The 22,281-nt window shown below is 43.3% G+C and overlaps 1 protein-coding gene and 1 long non-coding RNA gene across 6 annotated transcripts in view; one reads left to right on the top strand and one right to left on the bottom strand.

The window, feature by feature from the left end:
- Positions 1-22,281, top strand: part of LOC111759351 (ral guanine nucleotide dissociation stimulator-like) — a 127,376-nt gene that overhangs the window by 73,565 nt on the left and 31,530 nt on the right. The window lies entirely within an intron of this gene.
- On the bottom strand, positions 3,359-7,849 carry LOC131275263 (uncharacterized). The gene is made up of 2 exons (XR_009182709.2): positions 5,452-7,849; positions 3,359-3,592 (listed from the first exon to the last, which is right to left on the bottom strand). It is a non-coding gene; the product is annotated as an uncharacterized lncRNA (long non-coding RNA).

Below are 22,281 nucleotides of genomic sequence, written 5' to 3'. Positions count from 1 at the left end.
TTTTCTGGCTCCTGGCTGTAGATGCTTTTTGCTGTGTGTCGTAATTTTCTCCCCAGTAGGCAGAAGGCCGTTAATTGGGGTGTGATTTTGCTGAGACTATTGAAGGAGAGGTGCACCCAGTACAGGGGCTCGTTTTGACATAGAACTCCAGTGGGTGTTCCTTGGGTTGCTTGTACTATGCCAAGGAGAGGTTTATGAGGATTAAATTTGGCCAGTTCTGTATTTTGCATTTGGGAATTGATATATTTTATGATGTTTTCAGCTTTAGAAGTGAGGACACGATGATTCGTGGGATTGGGGTCTCCCTCTAAAAGGGAAAAGAGGGGGTCTAATTTATGTGATGAGAGGATAGATGTGGTTGGATCCAGTTTATGTCCCCGCAGATTTTCTGCAGCTCATTCAACGTGCAGTTTTGTAGTATTGTTAGAGACGGTGACAAGGGCTTGATGCCCGTGATGCCCGTATTGATCTGATATCTTAGAAAGCTGAAGGGCGATTTAGTTTGCACCTTTTCAGGGGCGATTTGTAGTTTTAATTGTTCTAGATTATGGAGTAACACTTTAAAACAGTTTGTTAGATGATTCTGATCAGGGTGTGCTATGAGAATGTTATTTATGTAGTGGATGATTTGGCAGTAAGTTTGCAATGGTAACGTGGCATTGCCTATGAAATTCTGACATACAGTGGGACTGTTTTTCATGCCCTGGGGGAGGATTTTTTATTGGTACCGCTCAGCTGGTAGAGCATGGTTAATTGCCGGAACTGTGAAGGCGAAATATGGGCGATTTTGTCCATGCAATGGGATGGAAAAGAAACAATCTTTTATGTTTATTATAAAAGTATAACTCTTTTCGTGTATAGCTGAGGGATGAGGGAGACTCGGTTGTGGTGAGCCCATCTTTTCCATATGAGAGTTGACGGCTCCTAAGTCATGAAGAAAGCTCCATTTGCCCGTTGTTTTCTTTTGTATAACAAATACAGGGGTATTATGAGGGCTAGTAGTGGGCTCTAGGTGCCCGAGGTCTAGCTGTTGTTGGACAAGGATTTTGAGTTGAGTGAGTTTTTCATGAGGCAGGGGCCACTGGTTCACCCAGGTAGGTTGTTTAGTATCCCATTTTAGGGTGACTGGTAGGGGTTTTATGATTGTCATTAGTGGTGAAGCAGTGGCCTTTAGGACTGGGGGGACTGGTCGGTTGTTAGGACGGTCCGAGCTGAGGCATTATGTTTTTGCCCCATAGTGTATTGGGGAGTTGTGTTAACACCAGGGGGTTGAATTGTCCTGTAGTACCCTCTGGGTCTGTTCAAGTGAAGGGCTTTGTGACCTGATGAGAGGTTTTTAGGCTATTTATTCCCTGAATAATGGGCCCAATTTGCAGGGGCCATTCTGGGTCTAGATTTTTGCTACTTAGGATGGAGATGTCTGCTCCCATATCAAGTTAACCTATTATAGATTTCTCATTGACATCCGGTGTTAACCACGCTTTGTTTTGGGTGGTGGGGATTGTCCAATATACGCCTGGATTTAATGGAGTTTCCTCTCTCATTGGCGGGCTGAGAGGTGCCCCGCTTCTCGTTTAAAGCGGTAGGATTTCTCCATAGGCATTGGTGCGAGATCTACAGTCGCGTTTCCAATGGAGCCCCCTGTGGCACCTAGGACAGATTGAATTTAGCTTGCCTAGAGAGGATTTTTGTGACTGTTTTTGCGGGCATTCTCTCCCATAGTACCCTGGAGAGTGGCATTGGAAACAGTTGCCGGGTTTTACTTTGGAGGACATTTTGAGGTGTTGGGCTAAGACGGCAGCCAACACATTGGCAGAGATATAGCCGACATCATGACAGGCTAGTACCCAGTTTTCCGGTGTACTGTTGTGCAAAGGAGCAATGGCTCTTCAACATTCACCGTTGGCCCCCTCCCATAAAAGGTCTTTTATAAGCGCTTCTGCTGCCGCAGCACGAGCGACTTTTCGCTTTACTGTTTCTTTAACTGGGCCATAAAAATCTGCAAAGCCTTCATTAGCCCCTTGTATAAGTTTAGACATTTGGATGGGTTTTCCTTTTGGATTTATTTTTTGAAATGCCCTTTTAGCGCATAACCGGCATTGGTCAAAGTGTTGGAGGGGCCCTGTGGCCTGAACAGTGGGGGATGCGAATTGGCCCTCTCCCTGTAGGGATTCAGCTGGAATGTTAACTCCAGCTGCCACATTTCTTTCTCCCAGTATTTTAGCTTCATTGTAATAGAGTCCTTTCCATTGGATATAATCTCCAGTGGGTAGTATAGCACGTGCTAGGTTTTTCCAATCAGTGGCGCAATTAAGGTTTACACTGAGGTTTTCTAATAACATTTGTGTATATGGCATAAAGTGGTGATTGTTTTGTGTTCATGGGGATTCCATTGTGCCGGGCGGGCAGCAGTGGGGTTTATATTAACAGGATATAAGTGGGGCCACGATTCTGCTCCTGTGTTAGAATGGGTATCCCTTTGCCGGCAAAGCTGGGAGTAGTTAGTTAACCGTGGATTGTTGGTAGGAGAACTGAGGGGTTGCAGGGCGTGCCCATAGCCCAGGCTTCCCCGGGGGGCTGGGTTTTGCGGAGGGATCGTTGCGATGTGGAAAGTGCTGACGTGGGGAGAGTTCCCTTGGGGCGGGGACTCTGACAGTGTAAAGTTTTTCGGCCGCTGCGGGAAGCTCTGCGGAAGAAAGTTCCTCGGTAGCAAGCATTTTATTGGGTGGCTTTGCCTCAGTTTTAGCGTCAGGTGGTGCTGGGGTGTTGGTAGCACTGGTGTTTGAGCTGGTGGCCCCAACAAATTCTGATAGAGGAGGGTATAGGGCGTTAGTATCAGGCAGTGTAGTCGAGCCCCATAACTGTGCAGGGGCTAAAGTATAAGGTGGCGCTGCCGGGGAGCAGTCTGCAGACATTATATCAGGGATATGGGCTGGTTCGTCTACCGGAGCCCCCTTAAGGCAAGTATGAATAGCTAGGAGTGCAGGGATAAGGCTGAGAGGGAACGTTTTATTTTCATGAACCTCTGCAGAGCACACGTGCTTTAACAGTTTAGCCCAGGTCTGAGGGTCCCATAGAGACGTGGTAGAGAGCCAGGGATTAAAGCGGACTATTATATCTCAGTACTGGTTAAGTTCTTTTTCTGATACTTTAATATGCCTGCTTGCCTAGAGAGCGTAAAGAGCCCGCGCCTGCGGAGTCCAAGCGGAGGAGGGCTGGTTTCCCATAGCAAGGATCACTTACCTGAGTGGTAGACAGTAGAAGCATCGGCTACATCGAGTCCCTGTTTGGCGCCACCTGTTGAACAAAGAGCTCGTTGGGGTAAGGACGACAGAGATACACTCACTCCGGAGACAGGTTCATGATGCACGTCTGCTTTATTCAGGAAGTTGCACTGTTTATATAGCAGTTTGGCTTATGGGGTATAGTTGATAGGTGGAGGGCTTGCGGGAGGAGGGTGAGGATGGGCTAGAGACATTTGGCTCAGTGCCGGTGCGCCATCTTTTGGGTGTGCCCAAAAGCGTGTGGACTAGAGAGTGTGCTCATCTAGTCGCTCGCAACACAGCCAGGCTGAATGTCTCTGCCGCTCTGCCTACATGGATTCAGTTAAAAACAACAACTGAGGAAGTGCTGAGTTCCTAGCCAATGGGTCTCTATGACATTCCCCAATGGAACAGCAACAATGCCCCAAGTACAGTAAAGATGGATGGTCCAATAATGAGCCCTTGATACTGATAGTTACAATTATGAGCCTGTGTGCTTGAAATATGAACTAGGCCTAGAGCTGCAGGGTGCCTAAGAGTTACCTCCTGAGAGCCTCCATGTTGCTCAAATGTGGCCACTCTTTAAGCCAAACTCAGCGTGTAAATGCATTACGTTCCCCCCAGTGTGGGACGTGACTCCCAGGGATGAGCCTCCCTGCCACCGAGGGCTTACTACCAAGCACCAGCTGATGATATACCTAGAAAAAGACCTTGAATAAAAGGGTCAACTCAGACCAGCAGAATATCTCAGTCTACATGTAATATCAGTGTTAAAAACTGCTTTTTGACTTTGGAAAAAAGGGGGAAATGGAAAAGACAAATGAGTTTATATGGCTATGAGTCTCCAAAAAAGAGTTGGGAAGTCATCAGAGTAGTAACACTTACGCATGCCTCAGCAGGGTATCAGAGACAGCCAAAGTATATAAAAACCCAGGTACTGGTTCTCTTGAGGGCTATGGAGACCCACAGGTTCAGTGGTCATGGCAGATGACTCTGGAGTTCCAAGTCATGTCAGTTGGCCCTACTTTGGAGTTTGTGTTCCTGAGTGTGATGGAGTTGGACTCAGAAATGACCTTCGTACACATGCCTTCTCTGTTACTTTCACCGGACTTGTGGTTTGAGTTGGCGTTGGTGTATACTCAGGAGACCTGAATCTCTGGACTGTCCATGTGACAGCCGGTCCCTGAGCCTCAGCAGACTTGTAACTCCTACCCTCTCATTTATTGGACTTACCCTGGCCAGCTAAGAGAAGTGAAGAAGGTCAGCCACCACACCAGGGAGCCAAGAGTGCCTACAACTGCATGCAGGAGAATTGCATCCATCATCCATGCAGAATATAAGGCCCCTCTTGATGTAGTGGGAAACTGGACATAACCATCCCAGGGTCCACAGGATGGAACAATAGAGTATGGATTAGAGTGGATTTACTGGTGTTCTTCTATGAAACTATTGTGATTATTAATGGAAGAAATTATAGCACTGATGTGGAGAAAGTGGCCATGGTAGCTGCTGATGGTAGGGAGAGGGAAGAAGAGATACAATGTGGGGGCATTTTCAGGACTTGGAGTTGTCCTGGGTGGTGCTGCAGGGACAGATGCTGGACATTGTGTGTCCTGGCATGGCCCACTGGTTGGACTGAGGGAGAGTATAGACTACAATGTAGACCACTGTCCATGTGGTGCAGCAGTGCTCCAAAATGTATTCACCTGGTGCAGTGAATGTGCCACAATGATGGAAGAGGTTGTTGATGTGGGAGGAGTGGGGTGAGGGGGACCTCGTATTTATTTTTTGAATGTAACATTTAAAAGAAAATCAAGAAGAAAAAAATTGAAAAAAAAAAAAAGAAAGGAATGAAGAAGGAAGTGCATGTGGCTCAAGTGCTTGAGCTGTTGCCTATCACATGGGAGGGCCCAGGTTCAACTCCCCTTGCCTTCTAAAGAAGATGAGCAAGACAGCAAGCTGATGTGGTGGGCTGGCCTGGTGAGCTGACACAAGATGACACAACAAGAGACATAAGGAGGAAAAAATAACGAGAGATACAACAAAGCAGGGGGCAGAGGTGGTTTAAGCAATTTCATGCCTCCCTCCCACATGGGAGGTCCTGGGTTCCGTTTCCAAGCACACAAAGAACAGACACACCAAGTGAAAATAAGGCGGAGTGTGGGTATTCTATTCACTAGAGACTTACCTAGAGCAAAAGAAGGTTGAAGATAAAAGAATGGAAAACAAGAACAGTCAAATGCACATCATTAAAGCACTTGCCTCCCAACAGCCAGAGAGCAGCTCTCTCCTTAAAAAAGAGAGAAAGAAAGAAAAATCCTAAGATAAGGTGATCCCTGACTCTTTTGGGGCAGAAGAATTCATAAAGTTTAGGGTGCCTCTTGTTGGGGAAACCAGAGTAGCAATGAGCTACTGAAATTTGTGTCTTAAACTCCGCTGAGCTCTTTTGGGTCTCTTCAAATGCCTCCTTCACTTTCTGTACAACTGCATTAGCAGCAACTGATTTCTAAAAAATATAAGTAGATGAAAACAAAACAAGGAAAATACTGCCATAGAGTATCCATCCCTAGGTACACCCCCACACATTCACAGGCATCTAGTCAGTTAAGAAATTTAATGCCTATTTTCTTTCTTTTGAGAATAAAAGGAAATTAGTTTCCATGACTATCAATTAATAGCATCATTTTATTTACTGTAAGGATGATTTTGCCTTCCTTGAAGTTTGTACTTAATTTTACTAATGTATATATGAGGTTTTGAGAAGGAACAAAGGTTGAGTCTTATAATGGAGTCTGTGTCTTAAACAAGTTTGGGGCTACATATTTATGCTTACAAAATTACCTATGCTTTACATCTATAAAAGAAGATCCTTCACTTTATGAGGTATGATAGTGTTTCAATTCATACTTTGAATTGCAAAAAAATTCTGTTTATAAACAACTTTCCAAGACCCCACAGGCTGCATAAAACAAGGCATACCTGCATTACTGTCTCATGGCTGTCCAGCTCTCAGCTTTAAGAATCCTTATTTAGACCGTTCCCTGCATTGAACTGGACCTACCAGCTGTCAGATTACAGAGCCAGCTCTAACAGGAAGTTACACACCATGGACGACTGCTGTAGGGGCCAACGACCTCCTAGCACTTGAACAGCTCAATCGGCCCCAGCAGCGAGGCCAGGCAGAGCTCAACTCCACTGAGTCAGACGGAGTTTCTGCGTGTGCTGAACGCCACTGCTTCACGTTCCACAGGACGCTTACTTATTCCTAAACAGCTCTGCAGAAGTTTTAAGAAGAGAGCACCACTCATCTATGAGTAAAAATACCCTTAAAACAAAAGTCTCTGCTTGGCATAGTATTTATTTCTAAACCCCAGCCAGTGTCCTACTTAGTCAATCAAAATTCTACACAATAAAATTTCAGGGCAACAGAGGCATTTGGATGTTCCCTTGGAGTTTACAACCATATTTGGCCTGCATATACTCTCTATATCGGAACTGAAGCTTAAACATATTATAATGTGAAAAACAGGTGCTTTTAAGGGGGAGAATGGCTTGCTTAAATCACTGGGTTAGTGGAGTGAATTCAGTCTTCAAAGAATGTTTTGAAATTCTCAAATTTGAAATAATTTTTTCTGATTGACCTTTTATTTAATTAGAGAAAAGGAAGGGAAGTAACATTTATTGAACAACCCATATTTGCCAAGGACTGTTAGCCACTTAACATTCATTTCTACATTTAAATAAATGTCCCCAACCTTATGAAGGAGGTATTAGTCTCATTTTCCAAATGAAGAAACTGAGGCTCAGAAGGTTTAAGTTATTTCTCTGAGGTCACAGGGCTTATTATAGACCTGGGATTAAAACCCTGTCCTCTGATTACTACCAGTTACTAACTGGTGGTGCAACTAGAAAGAGACCTTGAATAAAAGGGTCAACTCAGACCAGCAGAATATCTCAGCCTACATAGTGGATAAAGTGTTAAAAACTGCTTTTTGACTTGGAATAAAAGGGGGAAATGGCAAAGACAAATGAGTTTATATGGCTAAGAGTATTCCAAAAAGAGTCAGGAGGTCATCAGAGGGGTCACGCTTACGCACACCTCAGCAGGACCCCAGAAAGAGCCAAAGTAGACACAACCCTGGGTTCTGGTTCTCCTGAAGACTATGGAGGTCCACAGGGTATATGGTCATGGCAGATGGGCTTGGAGTTCTGTGCCATGTTGGAGGGCCCTACCTTGGAATTTGTGCTCCTGAGTGGGATGGAGTTGGACTCAGATGTGACCTTCCTACACACACCTCTTGTCACTTTTACTGAACCTCTGGGTGGTGCTAGGGATGGTGCATACTCAGGGGATTTGAATCTCTGGACTGCCCATGTGCCAGCTGGGCCCTGAGCTTCAGCAGAGTGGCAACTCCTACTCTGGTTCATTGGACTTACCCAGGTCAGCTAACAGGGAGGTGAAGATGGTCAAACACCACACTAGGGAATCAAGAGTGCCAACAACTACAAGCAGAGGAATTGCATCCATCATCCCATGTGGAATCGAAGCCCCCTCTTGATCTAGAGGTGGAGTGGACATCACCATCCTAGGGACCACAGAATGGAGGAATAAAATATGGATTAGAGTGGGTTTACTGATATTCTACTATAAACTATTGTGACTAGTAATAGAAGAAATTGTAGCATTGAGGAGGAGAAAGTGACCCCAGTAGTTGTTGAGGACAGGGAGAGGGAAGAAGAGATGTGATGTGGGACTTTGGGTTGTCCTAAATGATAATGCAGGGTCAGATTATGGACTTTATATATCCTGCCTTAACCTACTGAATGTACTGGGGTAGAGTGTGAACTACAGGGTAAACTATTATCGATGTGGTGCCCCAGTGCTCCAGAATGTGTTCACTGATTGCAATGAGAGTGCCACAATGGTGGGGGAGGTTGGTGTGGGAGGAGTGGGGTAAGGGGGTATATGGGAACCTCTTATATTTTTTAATGTAACATTTTTTTGTGATGTATATATCTTCAAAAACTACAACTTACAAAAATGATGGGGTTGGAGGTGGGGAGCAGGATATATGGGAACCTCTTATGTATTTTATGGTTTTTGCTTCTGTTTTTTAATGGCTCATTCTTTGTGGTCTATTAACTTTAATAAAAAAGTGTAAAAAATAAAATAAAAAGTGTATCTTCACTAAAAAAAAAACAAAAAACCTTTCCTCCCTGAGTCAAAGCTCTGCCATGGCACTGCAGAACTTTCATAAAGAATAATGGTGTCCTTTAAAGACATAATAATAAATACCCACACAAAGGGTAGAGCAGTTATAGGGGATGAGAAACTACTATGTTAAGAAAAAAAAATCCATGTCACATTTTTCATGCTTCAAAGTGGCCCCATGACATACATCATCAATAATGGAACCAAATAAGGTTTCCAACTTGTCCGTGAAGTAGTTCCAAAGATATTTCACTGCCCAAAGCCCAACAGTTGATGCTTTTTTTTTTTCTTTAAACAAGAACCTTCTGGTGATTTGTGAAAGAATACCTAAATTGTGTTCCATCCACTTTCCCAAACTCCTGTCCCCCATATCCCCCATGGCTGGACAAATAAGGCAATGAGACTGCTTTTGCATGAAAACATTATTAGCATTTCCTTCCCTAAATCCTTGTACAGCACATCTCTCCCTGTGAAGACCCCGCCGAGTGCCACACCTGAGCTGCGGTCTTTTCACACACTGAGTTCTGTGGGAAAGTGGGGTGAAACGCCAGAGACAACCCCTGGACCATAGAACCAGACGGCCACCCCCAGGAGCTCACCGCTCTTCAGGATACCTTATGCCCTGGTCTTGGGGAGTCAGACTTCTACAAGATTCTGAAATTGGGCATATGATAAGACTAGAATTGCTAAAAAACATTCTTTTCACAGCAGTGGTTCAAACGTGAAATTGGCAAGGGGAGGTTTTCTGCAGGAAATCATGCAGCATTACCCACCATTCCACCCACAGATGTAGGACTGTGTTCTGGCATTTCCGAGGACTCCCAAGCAGGTCATAGCTATGACATAGAACTTTCCATTCCCCTGATTTACAGCTCATTCTAAATAGTGCATGCCAGGAAAGTATAATGATTAAATAGAATAAATTGTAACTATTTGGTGATAAAAGGAAAATAATACATGAACACGTTTTGGGTAAAATCAGACAGGAGAAATAGTCACAAATATAACCTGCTTTCTTTTAAAATTGGGTGACCCTAAATTTCCAAATAAAGAAATGCACAATATTAAGCATAGCATGATTATGGATACAAGTAACAGTACAGGAATGTCACCCTGAACTGATGATTTTTAAAATTATTATATGAAATGACACGACAGTCAATTAAGTGAGCAAGTGAAGATCCTGCCAGAGCTGCTTTAAGGAATGGTTCATAATTGAATTAATATGATCTGAGAACTGTATTTAAAAAGTTATTTACCAAATGCCTGAAACCAGATTTCCCTCTGCTAGGAATTGGGCCAGTTATAGCACCTCCCACCCAGGATTGCCTGGAGGATGAAATGACTTAAAACATATTAATCATGTAGAATAGGATGTGGCACATACTAGGCATTTATGGTCATGTATGTATAAACTCAAACACTTCAGTAAAACCAATGTTACGTATAGACTACCATTATGTGTGAGCAGAAAAATCTTATAGATGGAAAATATATGGGTTCGTCCCACCTTAAATCATGCAACAAATAATCTACCAGTGCTAAAACTATCCTATTTCTCCCAGTACTATGTATTTGCCAACTGACAATTATTCGATTTGTTTTCTTTTAGTCCAATTACATAAATCCCAGTTATAAGCAAACTTTTCTGATCTAATCTTTCATTAATCACTCATGAAAGATTTAAATACAGGTGGAAAAGGTTGAGTATTGGAGGAGATAGAGCTTATTTTCTGCAGATACAAAGATCCCATATCAGATGCAGAAAAGCAGCTCTTCAAAATTTAAGTTTACAAAAGAATGCTCTGGTGACAGAAGAAACTGTGTTCCTTAAACATTTAGATACTATTTTCAGTTAAAGATTTAAAAACTACAAAATTTTAGTCATATAAAAAATAGATGAATCAGTAAATTTAACTCCTAATGCAGTGAAAGGTGCTCTAACTAGTCGGCTATTTCGAGACACCAGTGTGCATTTCAAAATCAATATGCAAGCTGCAGCAATACCTCTATCCAAAAAATCTATCAAAAATACCCCCAACACTGAATCTCTAGTAGATTAGGTATGGAAAGAATAATTTTCATTCTCTACTGACAGGGAGATGGGTAAAATGTCGGGACAGGGAAGCGGATAATCAGATTACTTTTTAAATCGTTTTTCTTTGAAAACACAGATTTTTAAAATTCCATTTTGGAGCCACGCGCTGAGATCATCTCAGGTGTAGAATAATCTGATTAAACACCCGCCCGTGAAACACTGAGATTTGGGGGAGCTCAGGTTTGCAGAGCAGAGCAAGCGCATCAGCACAGGAGAAGCCAGGCTGCGCTGCTGCTCAGAGCTGACCCGCCCCTGATGTCCCCGCCGCAGCAGAGGCCGCGCTGAGCACCCACAACCAGCGCCTCCCCGGCCCCGGATCCTCACCACGCCCGGCGGCAGAAGGACCCACACGGCTGCGGGGACCGCCCAGCTCCCGCCCACCCCCGCGCCCTGGGGCTGCCTCCCCGGGGAAGTGCCCCAGCCGCGCCCTAATCTGCCCTGTAGGCCCCCAACTTTCCCTGGTTGGTTAAAGGAGAATAAAGGACAGACGCCCTACTTGGGAGCCGGAGCCGGGATCTGGGAGGCGGCTTGGGAAAGGCTGGGTCTGCGTCTCCCCGGGTCGCTGCGGGTGGTGGGAAAGGGGGGTGACCTCTGCGAGTCTCCTCCGAAGGCAGGACCCCGCGCCCCCCACCACCGGCCTAAAGGAAGGCTGGCTGGAGGGAGAGGCGGGGGCTGGAAACCCGCCCAGAGCGGAGAGAGGCAGCTGCGCGCCAAACAGGCCTGGGGGCGCAGAGCCACGGAGGAGCCACCTGTGCGCCTGCGCCAGGAGGGGTGTACGCAAAGGGGCCGGGGGACAGAGACCACCAGGCCACCTGGCCTGGCCCGGGAGGGAGCCGTGGCTGCGCGCACCAAGCGCAGGCGGCCGCACTCACCGGCTGCTCCCGAGGACGCGCCCACGGCGCTGCCCAGCCCGTCCCAGCCCCGCGCCGCCGTCTTCGCCCTCCCTGGCTCGCCTGCTCCGAGGCCCGGGCTCGGGCTCCACTCGCCGCCGCTCTGGCCCGCCGGGGCGGGGTTTGGAGGAGCCTGACCGCGGCGGTCCCAGCGCGCAGCGTCCGGCACTGCCCGGCCCCTACCCTCCCTCTCCCTCTGCGCGGAACCGGCCCTGGCGCTCACCTCCTGCGCCTCCAGCTCCACGTCTCAGGGCGCCAAGGCCGATGACGGCCGTCGTCACAGTGGGGACGGGGGGAGGGGGGGTTCAGGACAGCGATCAGGATTAGGAGGCGAGCATGGGCAGAGGAGAAATCGCCAAGGTGCTGCCAACTTTGGGGTCCTCTGTGATGGGCACCTCCTCCTCAGTTATCTGCAAATAGTCAATCAGTCCCTTTCTTTAGGAGGCAGGCAAGGCTCGGAAGGAAAGGCATAGACATCTAGAGAAAAGGCCCTGAGGCGGGCAAGGCAGGCTGTGGGCCCAGGGTTTCCGGAGTCTCTGGTTTGGTGGTTGGGATACTAAAGGGTCCTTAGCAGTCTTGCAGGCTGACCTTTCATTTCATGGGGGATGAAACTGGGAGTCAAGACACCCTGCCCTTTGGAGTCACAGAGAAGCTTCCAATTCTGGCCTCAGGACTCTCTTTCCTACACTATCTGGAGAGCAGTGAACTGAGTCAGGCTTGTTGAGGATTGTTGGCAGGAATCCAGACAAAGAATGTGTGAAAAGAGACAAACCCATCACTGAAGGAAGCCGCTCTTACCCAGACCCTCTTACCTAGACCTTGTATACACGTGGAGCCTTGAGGCTGTTCAGCTGAGGTTCTCCACTCTCCTCACCCACCACCCTTTTCCTGCCTTCACCCCAGAGCAGAGAAGGTTCTGTCCTTCTTGAATTGAGGCGAATGTCCCTTGTATCTTGAAAGCTCACTACTTCTGACTTAAAGTAAAACTTTCGTCTTTAGAATTCTGGGCTCATTGTTGGTCCTCAAGACAAGCATTGGGAATTAAAAATTCTCTTCTTCCATCAAAGCCAGGCATTCCAGACTAAGGATTTCAAGACCCTCTTTTGGAAATCCTAGGTTGGGTTTTTTAATCTTTAGTTTTCATTTGGGAAGATTTCAATATAGCCATGTATCAGACAATAGTATAATGAACCTCCACGTGGCTGTCACTCAGCTTGAAAAATTATTAACTCATGGCCACTCACATTTCATCTATACACCCTTTCTTTCTGCCATTATTTCAAAGCAAATCTCAGACATATCATTGCATTGATGAATGCATTCAGAATGCAGGAAATTATCAATCACTACTGGGTTGTGTCCAAATGACTCAGGAGCTAATTTAAACAGGCTCTACCAGCCAAAGATGGGTCGATCTTTCACAACCTCTACAATCCTCTCCCACGTTTTACCAGGGCCCTTGGTCTGTGTGACCAACAGTATATGGCAGAAGGGATGATATGTACCTTCGAAAATTAGGTTAAAAAGCCTTCAGCTCATGTCTTAGGTGCTTGCGCACTCTCCCCTGGATTACTTGCTGTGTGGGAGGTTGTGGTGTCATGAGGACTCTCAGGCAGCCTGTGGAGAAGCCCCCTTGACAAGGATGTGAGCCCAGCCAACAACCAAATGGGTGCATTTGGAAGGGAATTCTTGACCCCTGTTGATCCTCAGGAAGACTGTAGCCCTTGCCAACCAGTTGACTGCAACCTCAGGAAAGCTCTTGTCCTGGGTCATCCAGCTAAGCCACTCTTGGATTCAGCAAACTTTGAGATAGTAACTTTAAAATAGTCATGCTGCTTTTCTTCATGCTGCTGTGTTTTGGAATAATTTGTTATGGAGCAATAAATAACATAGATAAAAAACTACAAGTTTTAATAAGCACACACAAATCTGGTGGTAGCACAGCTGCCCATTGAGGGAGGTGGTGTGGTTAAGTGGTTAACAACATGGACCTCGAGCCTAAATGCTTGGGTTCAGACACTGGCTGTGCCACATACTATCTGTACGGCTTTGGCAAGTAGTTTTTCTTGGCTTCTCTTTCCCAAGTTGCTCCTTTGTAAAATAAAGATAACAGTATTGATAGTGAGGTTGTTGGGTTGCATAAACAAGTTAGAAAATGAAAGTGCTTAGCACAGGGCCTGACGCTTTGTAAGAGTTCAATTAATATTTATTTTTCTCCTCACTTTCTTTTTTTATTAAATATTTTTATTAGAGAAGTTGTGGCTTACCAAACAATCATGCATAATGGGCAGAATTCCCATATATCACCCCTCCACCGACACCTTGCATCATAGTGTTCCTGGCATTTTAAAGCAGTTTTACTTATAGGAAACCCTGGAGATAAGTATTATTATCCCCATTTTAAAATGATATAACCAATGCTCTGAGATGTTAGGTAGCTTACAGAATGCCACACAGCTATAAAGGCAAAGCTGAAATTAGAACCCAAGTCTTTCAGATACAGAAGTCCAAGTTTTCCCATTATTCTAGGCTGCTTTAAACAAAATGCAAACTCCAAATTTAATTTTACCATGTTATTTTCCATCCAGTTTTTACTTTACCAGTTGTGTCAATAACAATTCAGTCAGGGAAAGAGACATTCACAAATTGGAAATAATGTGGTTAGTGTAAAAAGAAATAGAGCTTACTTGACCGTGGGGAGTTGAGAAGGGAAGGCTCGGGGGAGAAAATCAGAGGGTCAGAGAATAATCTCTAGCCATTGTACCTGGAACACTAGTGAAAGGGTCAGTCAGAGCTTGGAGAAGACTAAGAATCCTGGTGTGGCCTGCTGCCAACGTGGGATTGCAAAGAAGCTCCTAGAGGTGTTTGCTGGAGACACCACCTGCTGGAAGTGGCTGCCTCTGCAGGTCTGCATCCAGGTGCATGCAGACATCTCACATAGAACCAGGGCATGCCTGTCTCACTGGGAAATACTGGCTTGTAGGGGGAAGCCCAGACCCAGTAGCTGGACAAAGGGCACCCTTCATGACAGCTCCTCTCGATCTTGCTGGCCTCATCCTACCACAGCTTTATCACATTTTTCTTCAGCAGTGCAAATTGTACTGCATTGTGTGTGTGTGTGGGGGGGGTGAGAATCTGGTGAGATAAAGAATGAGACAGGGTCTAGGATAAAGCTTGCCACAAAATAGATGATCAGCTATCACTCTGGACCTAAGTTGCAAACAGCAAAACTTACCTCACTACTTGAAGCAGAATATATGTTTATAACACATTATTTGGTAACTCAGATAATTTCCTGGATGACCAGATAAGCTTGGGGGCATAAGGACAAAAGTAGTATCCAAACTCCCTCTTGGGTCTGTCCCAGCAGCAACCCTGCTGCAGCCACCACTAAGCACAGGCATCACAGCAGGCACTGGGAAACTTGTCCCCTTGGAAACTTGGCTCACACAGACCCCCTGTAGGCTCCTCCTAGAAAATCAGTTGGTCTCCTGCAAAACCAGATGAATCTGGTAACAGTCAATGCTCAAGGCAATTGACCTTGGCCAGTCTTGAGCCTTGGAACCCACACCTTGATGATAATAGAAGGGCTGGCACTTCCTCAGTCATGACGGATGATTGGGATGCAGGGGTTCAAGTCAGCAGCTTGCCACATCACACTTCTGCCACTGCAGCTTTGGTCCCAGCCCCTCATCAATCCTGGGGAAGTCCTGGTGTTTCCCCCAAACCATGAAAGTTGAGGCCAACGTGCTGCTATGTCATATTACTGTGGGACCCTGACCCCTGATGATCCCATGGAAAGGGCCAGTGCTACCCTAATCATGTTGCCTATAAGCTGTGTGGCCCAAGTTCAAGGTCTCTCTCCAGGAATCTGCTGTTTGGTCCTGATTGTTCTCTGTGCACTACCCTAGAAAGCAATGGAAAGTAGGAGCCTCACTGCCTGCTGTAGCTACTGCCTCTGTGAGGGCTCCTCACTGAGCACTGCCCAACAGCCCTGCTGAGTGGTTTGAGGGGCATTTTCCCTTTTTGCACAATGGCAAGTGTCTGGTTTCCTCTTCCAAGAAAATTACCCAAAGGTGGGATAGATGTCCTGCCATGGCCCCCTGGGTGGACTGGGAGAGAGTGGAAACTACAATGTGAACCATTATCCATGTGGTGCAGCTGTGCTCCAAAATGTATTCACCAAATGCATTGAATGTCCCATGATGATGAAAGCGGTTTTGATCTGGGAGATTTGGGGTGAGGGGGGTGGGGGATATGTGGGGATCTCATATTTTTTTAATGTAACATTAAAAAAAAAATGAAGAGAAAAAAAACAAAAAAAACAAAAAAACATGCTGGGTGGCCATAACACTTGACAGATACCTACTACATCCAATAAAGGTTAATTCCTAATTAATTTTCCCTCCCTCTTCCCTACTGATCTAATCTTGATGGACTCCATTGCCTTAAAAGAGTGGATTTTGGTTTCAAGTGGCCTAGGCAGGCTTGAGTTCCAGTTCTGCTACTACTAAACAGGTAATCCAGGGAAATGTATTATCTCTTATGACTCCCGGTTCTTCATTTGTGAAACAGGCACACTAGCTGTACTTATCTCAAAAGCTAGTTGTGATGAGTAAATGAAATAAAGTAGGCAAAAAAACCGGCCACCATGTCAAGCACATAAAACACCTAAAAAATGCAAACAGAACTTACAGGAAGACTTCAGAAATGGAGTTCTGTCCTGGTCTAGTTTCGGGGGGTCAGTCTGGTTACAGTTCTCTTACTAACACTCACCCTAAAAACCAGTCCAGGCTCAGCTGCTCTACTCTCTCCACAAGCCCTCAGCTGTGTCTAATGGAGCCTTCTCTCTTTCCCACATGTCTGCTTCTCTTTGTATTTACTTCCTGGGACTCCAGCATAAAAAAACTCCAGCTCTCTACTCTGCCATGTCATTTTCTCTGAGAGTCCCCACCAACCAAGGGGGCAGGGACTCAATGTCCAATAACATCCAAAACCTTAATCATAATTTAATCAAGTAAAGGTGAAACCTCTAAGGATAAGAAAATCTAATACGGCCAGAGGAACAGACCATTTTACAAACACAATCCAATACCTGTTTTTGGAATTCATAAACAATGCCAAACTGCTACAGGACTTTTGGCTCTACACTTTACTTATTTTAATGCCATTCATATTCATTCATCTGCTCAGTCAATAAATGTTTGTTTATCACCTATTCTGGGTGAGGCTGTGGCATACTGTGAGTGATACAGAGAACTCGGGGGAGCCAGATATGATGACACGTACTCAGGATTCACAGTGAAAGATGTAACAATAGAGGTATTTAGAAGATACAGCAATGGCACAGAACCAGAAAAGCTCCATTATTCCTGGGTAGAGGGGAAGAGGGAGGAAATGTTGTATACAGTAGGCAGTGTTGCAGTTGGAAGACACAGTAGGGCCTTTCAAGGCAGAAAAGTGAAGAAAGAGCATTCTAGACAGGAGGAAAAATTTTACACCTTAAACAGAGTAACCCTGACCTTCCATTAGTCAGAGGCCTGAGATGATGAAGAATCAGAAGTTTTTTAGTGGGGAAACTTTCAAAAACAAAAGCCTCACCACCACCAATGAAGCACAAATAGAGCTATTAAGTTCAGGGTCACAGGCCTGGCCTGGGGATAGGGGGGTTTCTATATTTAGTGAAATTCACTCCAGAAGATTTTCCGCTATTGAGACACTTTCCTAAGTGTCTGGAATTATCACACCCTACTGTTAAAGCTATAATCTTAATGAACATTATACTTCCTGGGTCTCTAGAAAGGGCAAGATTTCTACAGCAGAAAGGCCGGAGAGTGTGGTAAGGTAATAACTCTATTACAATTAAATCAGAAGGGAAGGCGGAGCAAAAATGGGTGACATGAACTAACAAGATGAGATAGAGTGTTGGTGTGGTAGTAGTGTAGGTGTGGTTTTTTACTTAATAATAGTATACCAAAGGTTAGTTCCTGCTTTAGATAATTGTACTGTAGTTATATAAGATGCTAACTTTAGGGGAAACTGAGTGTGGGTTATATAGGAAGTTTCTGTAAATATTTTTTTGGGATAAGCTATTTTATAATTTTACTTGATAGCTGTTAGTTTTCATCTATGCTTTCTGTAGGTTTTTTAAAAATATATTTTTATTAGGGAACTTGTGAACTTATAAAACTATTGTGCTTCTGGGTGGAATTCCTATACCACACCCTTCCGCCAACATACTACATTGTTGTGGAACGTTGTTATACATTATGAGATAGTATCAGACTATTGCCACTAACTATAGTCTATAGCATACATTTGGTATATTTTTCCCATAACTCCCTATCATTAACAAAGTACTTCTTTGGCATTGATGCAAGAATTTTACAGTACTGCTGGCAACTATACTCCACAGGTTACATGAATTGCATTTTTCCCGGGCTTCTCCACATTCTTACATCCTTGCAATAGTGCTATGCATTTATTCTAGTTCATAGAAAGATATTCTTGTATTTGTACCATGTAAATGTGGTTACAATTCTTATCCACCTCTGGGTTCACTATTAATCAGTCCCTAGATTATTTTCTAGCTTCCTTTCAATTGACATTTACACCCCTAGACTACCCTTTTCAACCTTAATCCCATTTATACACAAACTGCATTAGTTCTAGTCACTATAATGTATTACCATCAACTCTATCCATTTCCACACATTGGCAGTCAAATTAATTAAAACTCCTACATGCATTAAGCATCAGTACCATTTCTCAGCCCTCCTCTTATCACTTAATAACCTATACTCTATGTTTTAACTCCGTGCATTTTTCTTTGTATTTAGTTCATATTAGTGAGACCATGCAATATTAATCCTTTGGCATCTGGCTTATTTCACTTAGCATATTGTCTTCAAGATTCATCCATGCCATCATATGCATCCTAATTTAGTTTCTTATTACAGCATAGGTATTTCATTGTATGTATATACGATTTTTGTTTATCCATTCATCAGTTGATGGACATTTGGGTTGTTTCCATATTTTGGCAATTCTAAATAATGCCTCAATGTACATTGGTGTGCAAATGTCTATTTATGTCAGTTTTCAGTTCCTCTGGATATATTCCTAGTGGAGGAATTGCTGGATCATATGGAATTTCTATATTTCTATATGACATTTCTGAGGAAATGTCAAATTGTCTTGCACAGAAGCTGCATCATTTTACATTCCCACTAACAGTGCAGGAGGGTTCCTATTTCTCTACATACTCTCCAGCACTCATTGTTTACTGTTTTTTTTTTTAAAGAATTTAATGGCCATTCTACTGTAGTGTGATATACCTCATTCATTGTCATTTTGATTTGCATTTCCATAACAGCTATTGACATTGAACATATTTTCTTGTGCTTTTTGGCCATTTGTATTTCCTCTTTGGAGAAATGTCTATTGAAATCTTTTGCCCAGTTTTTAACCGTATTGCTTGCTCTTTTATTGTTATGATCTCTTTATGTAGACTAGAAGTCAAACCCTTTTTGGATACGTGGTTTCCAAATATTTTCTCCCATTGAGTAGGTTGCCTTTTCACCTTCTTGAAGAAGTCCTTTGAATCACAAAAGTTTTTCAGTTTGAGGAAGTCCCATTTATCCATGTTTTCTTTCATTACTCATGATTTAGGTGTAAGGTTTAAGAATGTACCACCACTAAAATAACAATGTCTATAGTGGAATAATACTAAGTCTGCTGTAGTCCATTGTTCATCCCCCAATCTTGAGTATTTGGGGATGGTGATGCCCACTCTTCCTCTAGTTGAGAGGGGGCTTAGATACCATGGGGTAGATTGATGGAACTCTCTTGCATACAGTTGCTGACTCTCTCTGTTCCTTGGGATGGGCCTTGTCTATCATCCTCAACTTGTTATTTGTTCTGGGTGAGTCCAATACACTGGCTAGAAGATGTTGTGTTTTTGCTGAGATTCAGAGCCCACCTGAACATGGACAGACCAAAGATTTAAGTCTCTTGGACATATGCCTTTCAAGTATAGGTTCAAATAGAAGGGGCAGAAGAGCCATGTGTAGGGAGACCACAAATGAATCCAATTCTGTCACACTGAGGAACTATGGCAATGGAAGAGCTTGTGTCATTGATGTGAAGGCAGTGGCCACTGGAAGTTTTGAGGGGAGGGAGAGGGAAAAATAGGTGTAATATGGGGGCATTTTCTAGACATTGGAATTGTCCTGCATGACATTGAAAGGATAGATACACAGGCCATTATATATTTTGCCATAACTTACAAAATTACATGGGACGGGGTTTAAAATATGTAAACTATTTCATGGTTAATGACAGTGCTTCAATATGCATTCATCAATTACAACAAATGTACCACACTAATGAAGGATGTTGAAATGTGAGAGAGGGAGGAAGTAAGACATATGGGAATCTCTTATGTTTTTTATGTAACATTTATGAAACCTAAATATTCTTTAAAATAAATAGACAAACAAATTAATTAAATTTTAAAAAGAAATGTACACCTACCACCAGGTCTTGAAGATGTGTTTCCTACATTTTCTCCTGGAAACTTTATGGTTCTAAATTTTGTATATAGGGCTTTGATCTATTTTGAGTTAATTTTTGTATAAGGTGTGAGATAGGGGTCCTCTTTCTTTTGGATAGGGATATCTAGTTCTCCCAGCACCATTTGTTGAATAGGCTATTCTTCCCCAGCAGGGTTTTGACAGCTTTGTAAAAAACCACTTGCTCATACATGTCAGGGTTTGTTTCTGAATGATTAATTTAGTTCTGTTACTCTATGTATCTATCTTTATGCCAGCACCATGCTATTTTTAGCAAAGTAGCTAGGTAATATGATTTAAAATCTGGAATGAGAGTCCTCCAACTTTGCTTTTCCTTCTTTTTTATATTTCTCACCCCCCTTGTTTTTGTGCTTTCTGTCTGCTTTCTGTGTCCATTCACTGTGTGTTCTTCTGTGTCTCCTTGTCTTCTCTTTAGGTGGCTGTGAGAACTGATCCTGGGACCTTCCAGATCAGGAGAGAGGCACTCAATCTCTTGTACAACCTCAGCTCCCTGGTCTGCTGCATCTCTTATTGTCTCTTCTGTATGTCTTTTTTTGTTGTGTCTTCTTGCTCTGCCAGCTCTCCACCAGGCCAGCTGGCCATGCTGTCCAGCTTACCTTCACCAGGAGACCCTAGAAATCGAACCCTGAACCTCCCATATGGTAAATGGGAGCCCAATCATTTGAGTCACATCTGCTTCCCATCTCTCTTCCTTTTAAGATGTTTCTATTTGGGAACCATTACCCTTCCAAATAAATTTGATAATTTTGTTTTCCATTTCTTTAAAAAAATGCTCATGGAATTTTTATCAGAATTGCATTGAATCTGTTTATCAATTTGGGTAGAATTGACATCTTAACAATTTCTTTAGCAATGCATGGTATTTTTCTGAATACAAATGCTTTACATCCTTGGTAAAGTTTATTCCTAAATTTAATTCTTTAAGTCACTATTGTAAGTGGAATTTTTTTCTGACTTCCTCCTCAGGTTGCACATTACTAGTGTATAGAAACAGCTCTGATTTTTGCATTTTAATCTAGTATCCTGCCAATCTGCTGAAATAGTTTATTAGCTCTAGCAGCTTTGTTGTAGATTTTGGGGACTTTCTAGGTATAGGATCATATCATCTGTGAATAGCAAAATTTTACTTCTTCCTTTCCATTTTGGATTCCTTTTATTTCTGTTTCTTGCCTGACTGTTCCATCTAGAATGTCTAGCACTGTATTGAACAACAATGGTGAGAGTGGTCATCCTTGTATTGTCCTGATCTCAAAAGGAAAGCTTTCAGTCTTTCACCATTGAGTACATTAGCAGTTAGTATATGTTAACAAAGTATCCTTCAATTTGTTATGTTAACAAAGTATCCTTCAATTCCTATCTTTTGTAGTATTTTTATCAAGAAAGGATGCTGTATTTTGTCAAATGCTTTTTCTGTGTCAATCAATAGAATTATGTGATTTTTCTTCTTTGATTTATTAATATGGTGTATATGCTGATTCATTTTCTTGTGTTGAGCCAGCCTTTCATGCCTGGTATAAAACCCACTTGATTATAAATAATTCTTTTAATGTGTTGTTTCATTTGATTAGCAACTAAGTTTTTGAGGATTTTCACATACGTATTCATTAGGGAAATTGGTCTGTAATTTTCTTTTTTCATAATACATTTATCTGGCTTTGGTAGTAGGTTCATATTGCCGTCACAAATGTGTTTGGTAGCTTTCCTTCTTGTTCAGTTTTTTGGAAGAGTTTAAGACTGGGGTTAAATCTTCTTTGAATGCTTAATAGAACTCACCTGTGAAACCATCTGGTCCTGGGCTATCCATTTTGGGGAGTTGTTTGATGAGTGTTTCAATCTCTTTACTTGTGATTGTTTTGTTGAGATCTTCTATTCTTTCTACTGTCAGTGTAGCTTATTCATACATTCCTAGGAAATTTTCCATTTCACCTACATTGTCTGGTTTGTTGGCATAGAGTTGTTCATAGTATCCTCTGATGATCCCCTTTTTTTTAAGTTACATTTTTTCTAAGATTTCTTTCTTCCCTCCTTCCCCATTTTCTGCTCTCTGTGTCCATTCATGGTGTGTTCTTCTGTGTCTGCTTTTATTCTCATTAGGCAGCTCTGGGAACCCATCCTGGGACCTTCCAGAGTGGGAGAGAAGTGATCACTCTCTTGTGCCACATCAGCTCCCTAGTTCATTGCATCTCATATTGTCTCTTCTCTGTGTCTCTCTTTTTTTCTCTGT

The sequence above is a fragment of the Dasypus novemcinctus genome, chromosome 22 (assembly GCF_030445035.2).
Source record: "Dasypus novemcinctus isolate mDasNov1 chromosome 22, mDasNov1.1.hap2, whole genome shotgun sequence".
NCBI classification, from domain to species: domain Eukaryota; kingdom Metazoa; phylum Chordata; class Mammalia; order Cingulata; family Dasypodidae; genus Dasypus; species Dasypus novemcinctus.
The sequence above is the reverse complement of the archived record's forward strand: the minus strand, read 5'-3'. Positions and strand labels throughout refer to the sequence as shown.